At 41.3% G+C, this 14,000-nt stretch overlaps 1 long non-coding RNA gene across 1 annotated transcript in view; it reads left to right on the top strand.

Annotated features, from left to right (window-relative positions):
• Positions 1-10,245, top strand: part of LOC145523113 (uncharacterized) — a 47,792-nt gene extending 37,547 nt beyond the window's left edge. The window contains exon 4 of the long non-coding RNA XR_014066358.1: positions 9,783-10,245. This is a non-coding gene — a long non-coding RNA (uncharacterized LOC145523113). The remainder of the gene's footprint in view (positions 1-9,782) is intronic.
• The last annotated feature ends 3,755 nt before the right edge of the window (positions 10,246-14,000 follow it).

Here is a 14,000-nt window from a genome sequence, read left to right as displayed (position 1 = left end):
CTTTGCTCTTCTTTTCTCATATCTTTCTAATTCTTCCTCAGTATATTGTGGTTTTTCCTGCTCCACAGGACCTGTCCAGATCAAAGTCATCTGTAGTGAAGGGGATTAGTAAAGTGCTGCTTTTCTAGGTTGACAGTCAGCCAGCTGATTACCTTCGGCTATTTTACTCCCATCTCCGTTGTGTCCTTTGCAATGCAAAACAGCTACTTCCTTAGGACAATATATGGCAGTTAAAAGTCTCTCGATCTCTCTGAAATGCTTAATAGGTTCTCCTGTTGCTGCTTTAAACTGTCTTTCTTTCCATATGGCAGCATGAGCATGTAAAGTCAAATAAGCATACTTAGAATCAGTGTAGATATTTATTCTCTGCCCTTTGCTTAACTCTAGAGCTCAGGTCAGAGCCACAAGCTCTGCTAACTGAGCACTAGTTTCCTGGGGGAGAGATTTTGCTTCTAAAACCTGTTCAGCAGTCACCACTGTGTAACCTGCTTTACGCTTTCCATCTCGAACAAAAGAACTGCCATCTGTAAATATTTCCATGTCAGGATTGTCTAATGGGGTATCCATTAGATCTTCCTAAGCTGCATAGTTTAAAGTTAGAAATTGGGAACAATCATGATCTGGTGTTTCGTTTTCCTTCTCAGGAAGGAAAGCGGCAGGATTTAAATTTTCACAAACCTTAAGCTTAGTTACTGGTCCTTCTAACAACAATGACTGATATTTAAGAAGCCTACTGTCTGTCATCCAGATATTAACCTTAGAGTTTAAGATTCCACTCACATCATGAGAAGTCAGTACAGTAAGGTTTCATCCATTAATTATTTTTAAAGTTTCTGGTGCTAATAAAGCTGCTGCTCCAATTACTCTTAGGCAGTGGGGCCACCCATGTGAAATTACATCTAATTCTCGGCTTAGATAAGCAATAGGTTGCTGATGAGGCCCTCGGGGTTGTGTTAAAACTCCCAAGCCATACTTTTTCTTTCAGTGACAAACAAATTAAATTCTGACCCTGTGGGCAAGCTCAGAGCGGGAGCTTGCAGGAGAGCCGCCTGTAGAACCTTAAAAGCCTTTTGAGTATCTGGAGACCAAACCTGTTTGTCGGTTTGGGCCTGCTGAGTTTCAGCTATAAGTTTATATAAAGTCCGGGCAAGTTCCCCATAACCCAGAATCCAAAAATCCTCTCAGTTGTCTAAAAGTCATAGGTAGGGGATGATTTAGTATAGGTTTAATTCTCTCAGGGCCTATGGCCCTAGTCCCTTCTGATATGATTAGGCCCAGATATCTAACAGACTGTTGACAGAGCTGAGCCTTTTCTCTTGATGCCTTGTAACTGCAGCCTGCCAGAAAGTTTAAGAAATTTTCTGAGGCTTGTGAATAAGCTTCCTCTGTTTCAGCGCAGAGCAAAATATCATCTACATATTGTAACACCAGCGCTTCAGAACTATTAAAGTTTTGTAGATCCCGTGACAAACTTTGTCCAAATAAGTGAGGACTGTCACGAAATCCCTGGGGCAAAACTGTCCAGGTTAACTGAGACGCTGCCTTCGTAGGGTCTTCAAAGGCAAATAGAAATTGACTTTCCTCTGCCAAAGGCACTGAATAGAAGGCATCTTTCAAATCAATGACTGAGAAATATTTGGCTCGTTCAGGAATTTCAGACAATGGAGTATAAGGATTAGGCACCACAGGATGTAAAGGAACTACAGCTTCATTTATTATTCGTAAATCTTGAACCAGTCTCCAGTTACCATTTGATTTCTTTATACCCAAAATAGGAGTGTTGCATGGACTGTTACAGGGAATTAATAGTCCCTGCTCCTTTAAATTTTCGATGATGGGTCTTAATCCTTCCTTAACCTCAGGTTTTAGTGGATACTGCTTCTTATGTGGGAATAAGTGCGGGTCTTTGAGCTTAACAATTACAGGAATAGCATTTTGTGCTCGACCCACCGATTTTCCATCAGCCCATACTCTAGGTTTTACATACTGTTCAATTAAAGGGAGAGAAAGGGAGGGCTCCATATTCATGAAAACAGAGGCATGGACCTTACTTAGTATATCCCTCCCCAAAAGGGGTGAGGGCGATTCTGGCACGATCAGAAACTCATGTGAAAATAGCACCGAATCCCAGTCACAACTGACAGAAACACAGAAGTAATACCTTTTGGCTCGTCCAGACAGTCCCATTACAGAAGCGGATCGGGAAGAAAGTGGGCCAGGGGCTTTGGTAAGCACGGAGTAAGTTGCCCCAGTATCTAAAAGGAAATTAACGGATTGGCCTCCCACAGTTATTAATACCCAGGGTTCCTCAGGTGTAATTAGGACGGGAGCTTGTGTGGGGACCCCCGGGCACCTTCAGTCCTGATTATCTTGAGAGTCAGACCCCTGAAACCTACGCCTCTGGGGGCAGTCTCTCCTCCAGGGTGGTCCTTTGCAGACCGGACATGGAGCCGGGGGCGGCTTAAATGCCTGAGGGCAATTCCGCTTGAGGTGCCCCTCCTTTCCACAGTAATAGCAAACCCACCCCTTTTCACCTGGGTCCCTCTGGGCATTTTTCTCAGGCTGTTTAAGAACAGTTCTTACAGCCATTGCGAAGGCTTCTGCCTTTTCCTTAGTCTTTTTCTGCCTTATTTTCTTTTCCTCATATTCTCTACCATAATAGACTGTCTAAGCCAGTTGTAACAGATTATCTAAAGACTGGTTAGGTCCGTTTTAATAGCTTACGGCAGATATCTGGAGCCGACTAAGTGAGAAATCTATTTTTTAAGATCACTTTTCCCTTCTCACTTTCGGGATCAATCTCAGTGAATCTGCGAAGGGCTTCTCTCAGTCTATCTAGGAATTTACCAGGAGCTTCCTTTTCTTCCTGTTCTATGTTTGCCAATTTGCCATAGTTTAAAGGCTTAGCACGCGCCTGCCTGAGTCCTTCAAGAATGCATCTGACAAAATGACTCTGATCCCATCTTCCTTTAGCTGTGTTGTAGTCCCAATCCGGTTCTATAGTTGGGACCGCCTGATTCCCAGTGGGGAGGGCGGCTATTTCGTCCTCTCTCTTCCCTACTGATTCATTACCAAGCCATTCATCTCCGTAAGCAACCGCTTTTCCCAAGACTCGACTCTTTGAGTCGGGAGTCAGCGTTTGTCCCAAGATATACATCACATCCTTCCAAGTGAGGTCATAAAGCAAAGTAACACCTTTAAAAGCTCTAATATATTTTTCTGGGTCCTCTAAATAGTCTCCCAGATCCGCCTTAATTTTTTGTATTTCTTGATAAGAAAAAGGTTTATTCACTCTAATAGACTGATTATTTCTCCCGGTGGGTGCTTCATGAAGGGGCAACAGCTTGTGCAGCTGTTCCTCAGTCTCTCTGGCTGCTCTGCACGTAAGATCCCAGGGATAGATTGGAGAAACCTGATTTTCTTTATCTCCTTGTCTCCTGTCTTCCATCCCATCTCTTACTTCGATGGTCTGAGTTTCTACTGAAACCAAAGTAGTCTGAGGTCGTACTGAGACAGGAGTTGGTTCGACCTCTACATGGGCAGTTTGAATCTCAGTTTGAGTTTCCACTGAGACCAAGGCAGCCCTTCTTGTGGGGTTTTTCTGGTTTTCAGTTGGGAGCCCCGGGTATGGGGGCAAAGTAGGAGGACAGGAGGGAGCTGAAGGTGTCACACCCAAAACTATACCCTTAGGACACAAGTCTGGCATATTTCGCAGAGAGAAAAAGGGCAACACATATGCTACTTTTACCCATTTCCCTTGTTTTTTACAGAACCGGTCTAATTGTAGAACAGTATTGTACTTAAGAGACCCTCCAACTGGCCACCGTTCGCCGTCCTCCAGTGGGTAACGTGGCCATGCAGTATCACATAGGAAGACCAGGTGTGTCTTCTTCAAGCCCTGGGGATCAAATCTATCCCAGTTTTTCAGGATACAGTTCAAAGGAGTGAGGCTGGAATTGTTAGCTCCCATCTGTAAGAGAGAAAAAAAGCGACCAGCGACCTCTTTCTACCGGAGGCATCCCTCCCTGCTCTAGATGGGGGTGTAGACAGACTTTACACCAAAGCTTTTCTTTTCCTGGTCGGACTTAGTCTGTCCCTTACCGACGCAGGCGCCGTACTCGTCCCTCCCGGTTCTACCACCGAGACGGGGTGGAGATGCACCAGGGGTAGACCTGATGGCATCCCTGACTGACGTCCAGCTCCTCACTGTTAAAACCTTGCTTGCCTCTGATGCCACCCGGGGTGCAATCAGAGTAACCTTCCAGAATGCCTCCCAGACCAAGACCTCTGGGGGAGACATTCGTCACCTGAGTGCCTGTGCACGACCCTGAGTATATTCCTGACCACAATAAGACCAATGCGCACATAAAACTGAGATGTTCCTTCCAAGTATCACCACACCAGTATAAGAGCCTCCTCTGGACCAATAAGAGCCAGTGTTACCAAAGGGAAAAAAATCCATTGCAGTTCCAATCTGAGTAACCTTTAACCTCAGAGATATTCTCACAGCTAGAGCTCCATCTAGCTTCCAAACTTTCGATTCCTAGCGAGGCTAGGCTCTTCCTGACTACCAACCTCAAGTTTGGGACCCAAGTAACAGTACACAGTAACAGCATAGATCACAAGTCCCTTGAAAGTCTATGGCCCGACAGATAGGTTAGTACTTCTAATTCCCAAGGAGCTATGAAATGGTCAAAGAGACCGAAAAGTTTGACCGAGAAAGGAGAGTTCGGTCCACACGCTTTGCCCATTTCTGATCGCTCCCCAAAGGAGACACTGGGTGCCTCTTGGCATTGGCAGGTCGATATAAACCCCCGACAGGTTTCTGCCATAAGCCGTATGAGGTCACCGCGGAACCGCAGAGCAGGGCTCCTCACTTGCTTCATGCAGGGTGTGTCATTCATTCACACAAGCATGCCGTAGAGTTAGTAAAGTACAGCAGAAAACGTGTTCGCTAGGAGAACAAAGAACTAGAGCTCCAAGCATCCTTACCTTGTCCTGAAGAATCCCGGACGAGCCCCCAAGATGAAAGGTTGTTGCTGAGCCACAGAAAAATGGCCGGGATTCTTGGCCTCTGGAGGAGAAGAATTCAATCCTGGGCCAGAGACGAGGCTGGATCACTCAGAGCTTTGGTGTGATAAAGTTTTATTAAGGTATAAAGGAGATAGAGAAAGCTTCTGACATAGGCATCAGAAGGGGGCAGAAAGAGCACCACCCCCCCTGCTAGTCTTCAGCTGGATGTTATATAGTCACTAGCAGTTGGTTAATGTAAGAAAGGAATGTCTTAAACTCAGAATGGCACCAGACCCCTCATCCATAAGATGTATTTTGGAATAGTCTGGGCGGGTCTTAAAACGATTGACTTGAATTTTGCAGAAAGGCAGATCATGCAAATAGTTTCATTTACATAGATTAGGGGAACAATGTCTGAGTATAACATACTGGTTTGTCAAGTAGGTTCTGAGCCAATAGGCGGAAGACAGTGTTTGGGGTAAATGCACAGTACATTAACATAGCTTAAGACAAACATTTCCATAAGAAAAATGCATTGGTTATCTCAAAGTTTGAAAATAGTTAACTTCAGGTGAAACCAGGTGTCATGGCAACACAATATTTTAAGAGAAACCTCTTTTAAATTTGTATAGGGAAGGGGAAAAAATATCGCTAGTTTGTTTCCTCCTGCCTCTTAAGAGAGATAAAATGTCTGACACTTGCAGCCTATTTCCTCCGTTTGGAGACCCCTGGCCTTCCTACCTGTTGCCCTCTCTCATGAGCGACTTCATTTTCAATATATATCTGCTAATAGCTTTGTTAAAATAAACATTTTTTTCATCAGCTCAATTCAGTTCCGTTCAGTCACTCAGTCATGTCCGACTCTTTGCGACCCCATGAACCACAGCACGCCAGGCCTTCCTGTCCATCACCAACTCCCGAAGTTTACCCAAAGTCATGTCCATTGAGTCGGTGACACCATCCAACCATCTCATCCTCTGCCCTCCCCTTCTCCTCCTGCCTTCAATCTTTCCCAGCATCAGGGTCTTTTCAAATGAGTCAGCTCTTCGCATCAGGTGGCCAAAGTATTGGAGTTTCAGCTTCAACATCAGTCCTTCCAATGAACACCCAGGACTGATCTCCTTTAGGATGGACTGGTTGGATCTCTTTGTTCATCAAGCTTTATGTTATTTCATTTATTTCTTAGAATACTTTGTAGGATGTGGAATTATGAAATAAAAGTTTAGAAGCATTTCTAAATCTCTTGCCAAGTCTTTTTCAAGCAAATTGAATTAAATTGCATGTTTACCTATCATACATATGAATGCTTTAAAGAAAAAACAACAACAACAACAAACAAACAAAAAATATCCCTTATGACGGCTCCATCATTTAAGGGAGAAAATACTTTTCAGTTTGATGGATTATCATAATTGTTTTATAACTTGATTGATAGCCTGTTTCAAAAATCACAAACATTTCCATAAAGTAATTCAGTAGTTAGCTTAGCCTGAGGCAAGGATGAGGTGCTTACAATTGATGGGAAAGATGAAGTCTCAGGGCAGTGGGAGTGAGAGCTGAGGGATGAGAGGCAAAGGCTCTGCGGTGACTGTTCTGTGAGCAGGAGACAAAGGGGACAGGGCAGAATATTCAGCAAATGGTTTTGTTCCAAACAATATATCTTCCATTGCAAGAAGAAAATGTACCTTGCTGTCCATCCAAGACTGCAGAGAGAGAGAGGTTTTATGAGGAAAGCAGCTCCTATGCCTATCAGTGCAGTTTCATCAAGTCTGGAGGCCAACATAAGGGGGTAGCAGAGGAGGCCACTACCCAGGAATCTAAGAACATGCTCTGCTGTGTCAGTTAAATTTATGTCCTTGTAATTCTTTTTATATCCTTTTCACACTCATATCCTGGAATATTGAGAGGGAGGAAACAGACTAATGAAAAATGTGCAAAAATCAAACTTGCTTAAGAATTTTCCTTCATAAGTCTAAACACTAAAAGACAATAAGTAATATCACTTAGAGTTGTGAGGTGAAAATAATGCAAACCTGAAAATAGCATAAACCTGGAACTTGCTACCAAGTGGTATTATTAGGCCAGGGTAACAGAAAAATATTTTGAGGTATGAAAGAATAAAAAATAACTATCAGACTAAGGTTCTTCCTGAAAAATTTGATCAGTTACTCAAAAGAGAAGAGTACACAAATGTTAATTTAAAAAGAATTTCAACCATTTGCACTTTCACTTTTCTGGATCTGTATAGGCTCTTGTGTTTGGTGTTAGTTTCTGGAATAATGTGAATACCAAATTTCTAAATCTACCAGAAGTCACTATCCAGTGCTTCAGTGATTTTAAAATGTTATTTTTAAAAATGAGTTATGAGGCACTCTCTCCTCCAGTGTCCTAATTTTTAAACATTTAAGCTCAGTGTGTATGTCTCATTTCTTAAATTATATAGCTTTTTATTCCAAACACAAACATTTTATAATAAACCCTGTAACTATATTTAAGATGACTCTGATATTTCTACATTTTGACTGATTTCAGTGCTCTTAGCTTTTCTTTTCTGGCCATAGTTTTCTCAGTCTTTTATTGGCATATTGATTGATTTTTATTGTTCTGGAGAAAATTCTTCAGATCCTTGTTCATGAAGGGCACTATGTATTTGGTACTTGTTTAGTATTTGAAAATATCCTGGTAATTTTCTCCACCTACAAATGTTTCCTGGCTGCTACCTGCTAACACTGTCTCCTTCTAAACTATGTGGCTTTCTTTGGGGAGTTATGAGTACAACCTATTTCCTGTTTATATACAATCTGATTTGTTTTCTTTTTTTAGATATATAAATACATTTATTTATTTTCCTAAGTTTTTATCTAATTTTTCAACGTACAGTGTGATACTTATTGCTTCCACTGTAATTTTAAATTCAAGAATCATAATCTTTAACTTTATCACCATAGCAAACATATTCATCCATTCTTGTGTGTTTCTTATCAAATTCAGACAAGCTGGGTAATATATACCCAAGATCACATAGCCAATGGTGAAAACTGAACTAGGATTTTGAAATGTCTGTTCGGCTCAAAAATTTGTGCTCTACGAATTTGGGTATTGGTGTCAATATTAGCTTATCTCAGATTGTGCTGTATTGATGACACTTTTCTCTTTTTTTAATTAAAAAAAATTTTATCGACGTATGTTGGTTTAAATGTTGTGCTAGTTTCTGATGTACAGCAAAGCAATCAGTTCAGTTCAGTCGCTCAGTCGTGTCCGACTCTCTGCGACCCCATGAATTGCAGCACGCCAGGCCTCTCTGTCCATCACCAACTCCCGGAGTCTACACAAACCCATGTTCATCGAGTCGGTGATGCCATCCAACCATCTCATCCTCTGTCGTCCCCTTCTCCTCCCGCCCCCAATCCTACCCAGCATTAGGGTCTTTTCCAATGAGTCAACACCTCGCATGAGGTGGCCAAAGTATTGGAGATTCAGCTTCAACATCAGACCTTCCAATGAACACCCAGGATTGATCTCTTTTAGGATGGATTGATTGGATCTCCTTGCAGTCCAAGGGACTCTCAAGAGTCTTCTCCAACACCACAGTTCAAAAGCATCAATTCTGCGGCACTTAGCTTTCTTCACCGTCCAACTCTCACATCCATACATGACCACTGGAAAAACCATAGCCTTGACTAGACGGACTTTTGTTGGCAAAGTAATGTCTCTGCTTTTAAACATGCTATCTAGGTTGGCCATAACCTTCCTTCCAAGGAGTAAGCGTCTTTTAATTTCATGGCTGCAGTCACCATCAGCAGTGATTCTGGAGCCCAAAAAAGTAAAGTCTGACACTGTTTCCACTGTTTCCCCATCTATTTCCCATGGAGTGATGGGACCAGATGCCATGATCTTGGTTTTCTGAACGTTGAGCTTTAAGCCAACTTTTTCACTCTCCTCCTTCACCTTCATCAAGAGGCTCTTTAGTTCTTCTTCACTTTCTGCCATAAGGGTGGTGTCATCCGCATATCTGAGGTTATTGATATTTCTCCCGGCAATCTTGATTCCAGCTTGTGTTTCTTCCAGCCCAGCATTTCTCATGATGTACTCTGCATATAAGTTAAATAAGCAGGGTGACAATATACAGCCTTGACGTACTCCTTTTCCTATTTGGAACCAGTCTGTTGTTCCATGTCCAGTTCTAACTGTTGCTTCCTGACCTGCATACAGGTTTCTCAAGAGACGGGTCAGATGGTCTGGTATTCCCATCTCTCAGAATTTTCCACAGTTTATTGTGATCCACACAGTCAAAGGCTTTGGCATAGTCAATAAAGCAGAAATAGATGTTTTTCTGTAACTCTCTTGCTTTTTCGATGATCCAACAGATATTGGCAATTTGATCTCTGGTTTCTCTGCCTTTTCTAAAACCAGGTTGAACATCTGGAAGTTCACGGTTCACGTATTGCTGAAGCCTGGCTTGGAGAATTTTGAGCATTACTTTACTAGCATGTGAGATGAGTGCAATTGTGCGGTAGTTTGAGCATTCTTTGGCATTGCCTTTCTTTGGGATTGGAACAAAAAAGCAATACAGTTTTATATATACATATGCATTCTTGTTTATAGTCTTTTTCACTATAGTTTATTATAAGATATTGTAGTACCCTATGCTATACAGTAGGACCTTACTGCTTATCTATTTTGTATATAGCATTTTGCATATGTCAACCCAAAACTCCTAATTTATCTCTCCCCTCCTTTCCCTTTTGGTAATCATAAATTTGCCAAAGCTATGATATTTCCAGTAGTCATGTATGGATGTGAGAGTTGAACCATAAAGAAGGCTGACCACCAAAGAATTGATGCTTTTAGATTGTAGTGCTGGAGAAGAATCTCGAGAGTCCTTTGGACAGCAAGGAGAGCCAACCAGTCAATCCTAAAAGAGATCAACCCTGAAAATTCATTGGAAGGACTGATGCTGAAGCTGAAACTCCAATACTTTGGCCACCTGATGCGAAGAGCCAACTCATTGGAAAAGATCCCGATGCTTTGAAAGATTGAAGGCAAAATGAGAAAAGGGCAGCAGAGGATGAGATGGTTAGATAGCATAACTGACTCAGTAGAGATGAATTTGAGCAAACTCTGGGAGACAGTGAAGAACAAGAAGGCTGGTGTGCTACAGTCCATGGGGTCACAGAGTCGAATACAACTTAGCAACTGAACAACAATAAAATCATGACTTTGTTTTCTATGTCTGTAAGTCTATTTCTGTTTTGTAAATAAGTTCTTTTATAGCATTTTTAAGATGCCACATATACAGGATATCATATATTCACTTTCTCATGACATCTTTGTCTTGATGAATGATTATGATAGTTTGTTTTATGTGTCAAATTGACTGAGCCACAGAGTGCTCAGATATTTGGCTAAACATTATTCTGGGATGTCTGGGAGGATGTCTCTGGATGAGGTTAATGTCTGAATCTGTAGACTGAGGAACACAGGCGGCCCTCCCCAAGGTGGGCAGGATTCACCCAATCAGATAAAAGCCTGAATAGGACAAAAATGCTGAGTAAGTGAGCATTTTTTTTTTCCTGTCTGCCTGTCTTCAAACTGAGGTAGGAACTGGAATTGGACTGGGACTCACACCACAAGATCCCCTGGGTCTCCAGCTTGCCAACTGCCGACCTTGCAGTATGGATCTCAGGCTCCATGATTACATAAGGTAATTCATACATACAGGAATCTGTCTGTTTCTATTAACTCTGCTTCTCTGGAGAGCTCAGAATAATAAAGGGTGATCAACCGATGTATTTGAGGGAGCTTATAAAACTCCTAAAATTTTCTGCAAACATTTTTCTATGAGAGTGTTGGCGTATGTATTTTTTCTGGGTGGAATCCATCATTTTCACAAGATTCTAAAAGGATTCTCTCATTCAATGAAAACTGAGGAACAGGGTTATAAATTTTGTTTCCTTTTAAATTTCATCAAGGACATGAAACATGTGTTTTCTACATTTTACCTTTTTCTTTTAGTGACTTGATATTACCAAAGACCCAGACATTATAGAGAAATGGCAATGCTTTGACTTTATTATGCTCCATGTTTTTCCCCTTTAATCTACTCTCAAAAACATAGTTTTATACTTATCTAGTTTTCTCTTGTAGAAGTAGGAATTTGAAGTGTTCTGAGTACATCATATTAATGTGGTCTATCCAGATTCTCATAGTGTTCTTATTGTTTCTTCTTCACCTGGCAGGAGAAGTATAAGTCACCATCTCCTTTCAGATTCCTGAAGGGGCTGGGGGGCATTTTTCCAAAGATCTTCCCTGCGTGACAACCTGGGTGTGGTATACATAAAGGTACTACACTCCTGTACTTCACTGTACTATTTACACCAGATGCTTCTTTCAGAATTGAAATACTGTCAACCACTCTGGGAGGTACCCAGATCCTGCCCACCCCCCACAACCCCGTCAGCCCTCAGCTCCTGAGCAGGGCCTGTAGGCTTCTTCCCCACTTTCCTTTTCTCTCCACCTCATCCTCACACCTATCAAATATTTTCTCTTAGAAGGAGTTTGTTCCTCAGTTCTGGATGGCTTCAGTTTGACTCCATTGGTCATTAGAGAGCAGAAATTCTTTCACCTTCCTGAAATAAGATGATACCTATTACTGATTTATAAAGTTGCTGAAGCTTTTTCCCATAGTAACAAATCTTGTCAGTCACTGTGATGAGCACTAGGGAGGAGACAGAGTAGTCAGGACCTCACCACACATTCCATCTTTAAACTGGTTTCCCTCCCATTGTTATCAAACCATGGAAGACAGAGAATAGAAATTGCATTTAGTCAATAGAATTCCACCTACAAGGGAGAGAAAGAACGCACCCCACTGTGAAGTACTACTAGGCAACTCTTATTTTGGTTCATATTTCTTCCCTAGAACTTGACCTCTAAGCAAAAAGACCTTGTAAAGCTCATTTTCCTCACCCTTGTTCAAGAATAGTAGCTATCTGATTAGAGTCTGTTCAAGCAATGGAATCTTGATTGTCTTTTATATTATCTTTGGTACAGGTTGAAGGCTTTATCTTTATCTGTGTCATGATTCCAGCAACAAAGCAGGTCTAGCTAACACATGCTGCTGCTGCTGTTGCTAAGTCGCGTCAGTCGTGTCCGACTCTGCGAACCCACAGGCGGCAGCCCACCAGGCTCCTCCGTCCCTGGGATTCTCCAGGCAAGAATACTGGAGTGGGTTGCCATTTCCTCCTCCAGTGCATGAAAGTGAAAATGAAGTCGCTCAGTCGTGTCCGACTCTTAGCGGCCCCATGGGCTGCAGCCTACCAGGCTCCTCCATCCATGGGATTTCCCAAGCAAGAGTACTGGAGTGGGGTACCATTGCCTTCTAACACATAGTGACAGGCAAATCATTTAAAAACAACTGAACAAAAAGTTCTTTTTCCATGGTGATTATCTTTCTTAATAGTAATTCCTAAACCTGTCTATTTTAATGATTCATGAAATCACTCCTTAATAGTATATAAAACATGTAGTTTCAAGATTTTCAGGTTTTACTGTGGTCATTAAAAAAAAAAAGTGTTCTCTTCTTTCCTCTCATGCTGTGAAGAAATAACAGTTCAAGTTTATGCTCTCCATAGAATAAATAAAAACAGAAAACCCTATACAGTAGAAATTGATTATTTTGTCACTTCAACAGTAGCAACAGCCCTGAATTAGAATAGATAGTATATTGTACAACAAAACTATTTGAGAGGATTCATTCAGGATGTGGAAAAAAATAAAAAAGATTTTCTCCTCCTCACAATTGTTTTACACATGATTTTATAATATATATTCATATCATTGTCTTATGCAAAATATGAACATAAATGCATATTGGACAAACAGATATTGAGTAGTATCATTCACAATTATTGTCTAAAATCGCAGAAGGGTCAGAGGAGGCAAAAATCTAAATATTTGGTTAAATAAGGTCTTAGTGTCTTAAAAAAACTAAAAATCATTGACCCAACTAATCCTTATTCTAAGTTTATTACGCATTGGTTGCTCTTCTATACTCTGTAGATCTAAAGACCAATAAGATTCTCAGCTATGTGGGTCATAGCAAACTCTGGAAAGCTCTTGAAGAGATAGGAATACCAGACCATCATACCTGTCTCCTGAGAAACTTGTATGCAGGTCAAGAAGCAACAGTTAGAAACCTGTATGGAACAGCTTACTGGTTCAGGATTGACTTGGTGACTGAACAACAAGATTTTCGATGGGGCTCCCAAGTGGCGCTGGTGATAAAGAATCCACCTGCCAGTGTAGAAGACATAAGAGACGTAGGTTTGCTCCCTGTGTCAGAAAGATTACCTGGAGTAATAAATGGCACCCTGCTCCAGTATTCTTGCTTGGAAAATTCCATGGGCCGAGGAGCCTGGTGGGCTACAGTCCATGGGGCCGGAAAGAGCCAGATATGACTGAGCAACTGAGTACACACACACAAGGTTCTTGGCTTGGATGCAGGGAAATAAAGAGAAGAAGAGATAGACATGTGGATAAATAATTATTATAGAATATAATAAGTAAAATAATAGAAGTATGCAAATTCTATACTGCTACAACATAAAAATGAATAACTAGTTTGTTGATTCTCCTGGAGAAAATACATTTAATGGATGGTGAGGCAAAAAAAGACAAATCAGTTGAAGTGATCAGTTGATTTGACGGATTGACGACAACGTTTTAAAGATTTTGAGAAATATAGAGTTCTTAGAATATTACCTTGAAGGGAGAGGGCAGTAATGACAGATAATATTTAAAGGGAGATAGGCAAGAATTATATCATGAGGAGTCATGAGATAAACATGAGTCATAAACATGAGAATTATATCAGGAATCTAAGTGATGGGAGCCATCAATGGACTTTAAGCAAGGCATTGATTTGTCCATATATGTATTTTATTGTAGCATGGAGATTAAATTAAACATCAAGGGAGTGAAACAGA

This window comes from Giraffa tippelskirchi, chromosome 10 (assembly GCF_054371585.1).
Source record: "Giraffa tippelskirchi isolate mGirTip1 chromosome 10, T2T-mGirTip1v1.2.pri, whole genome shotgun sequence".
NCBI lineage: Eukaryota > Metazoa > Chordata > Mammalia > Artiodactyla > Giraffidae > Giraffa > Giraffa tippelskirchi.
Note: the sequence above shows the minus strand (reverse complement) of the source record. Positions and strands in the feature narration are given on the sequence as shown.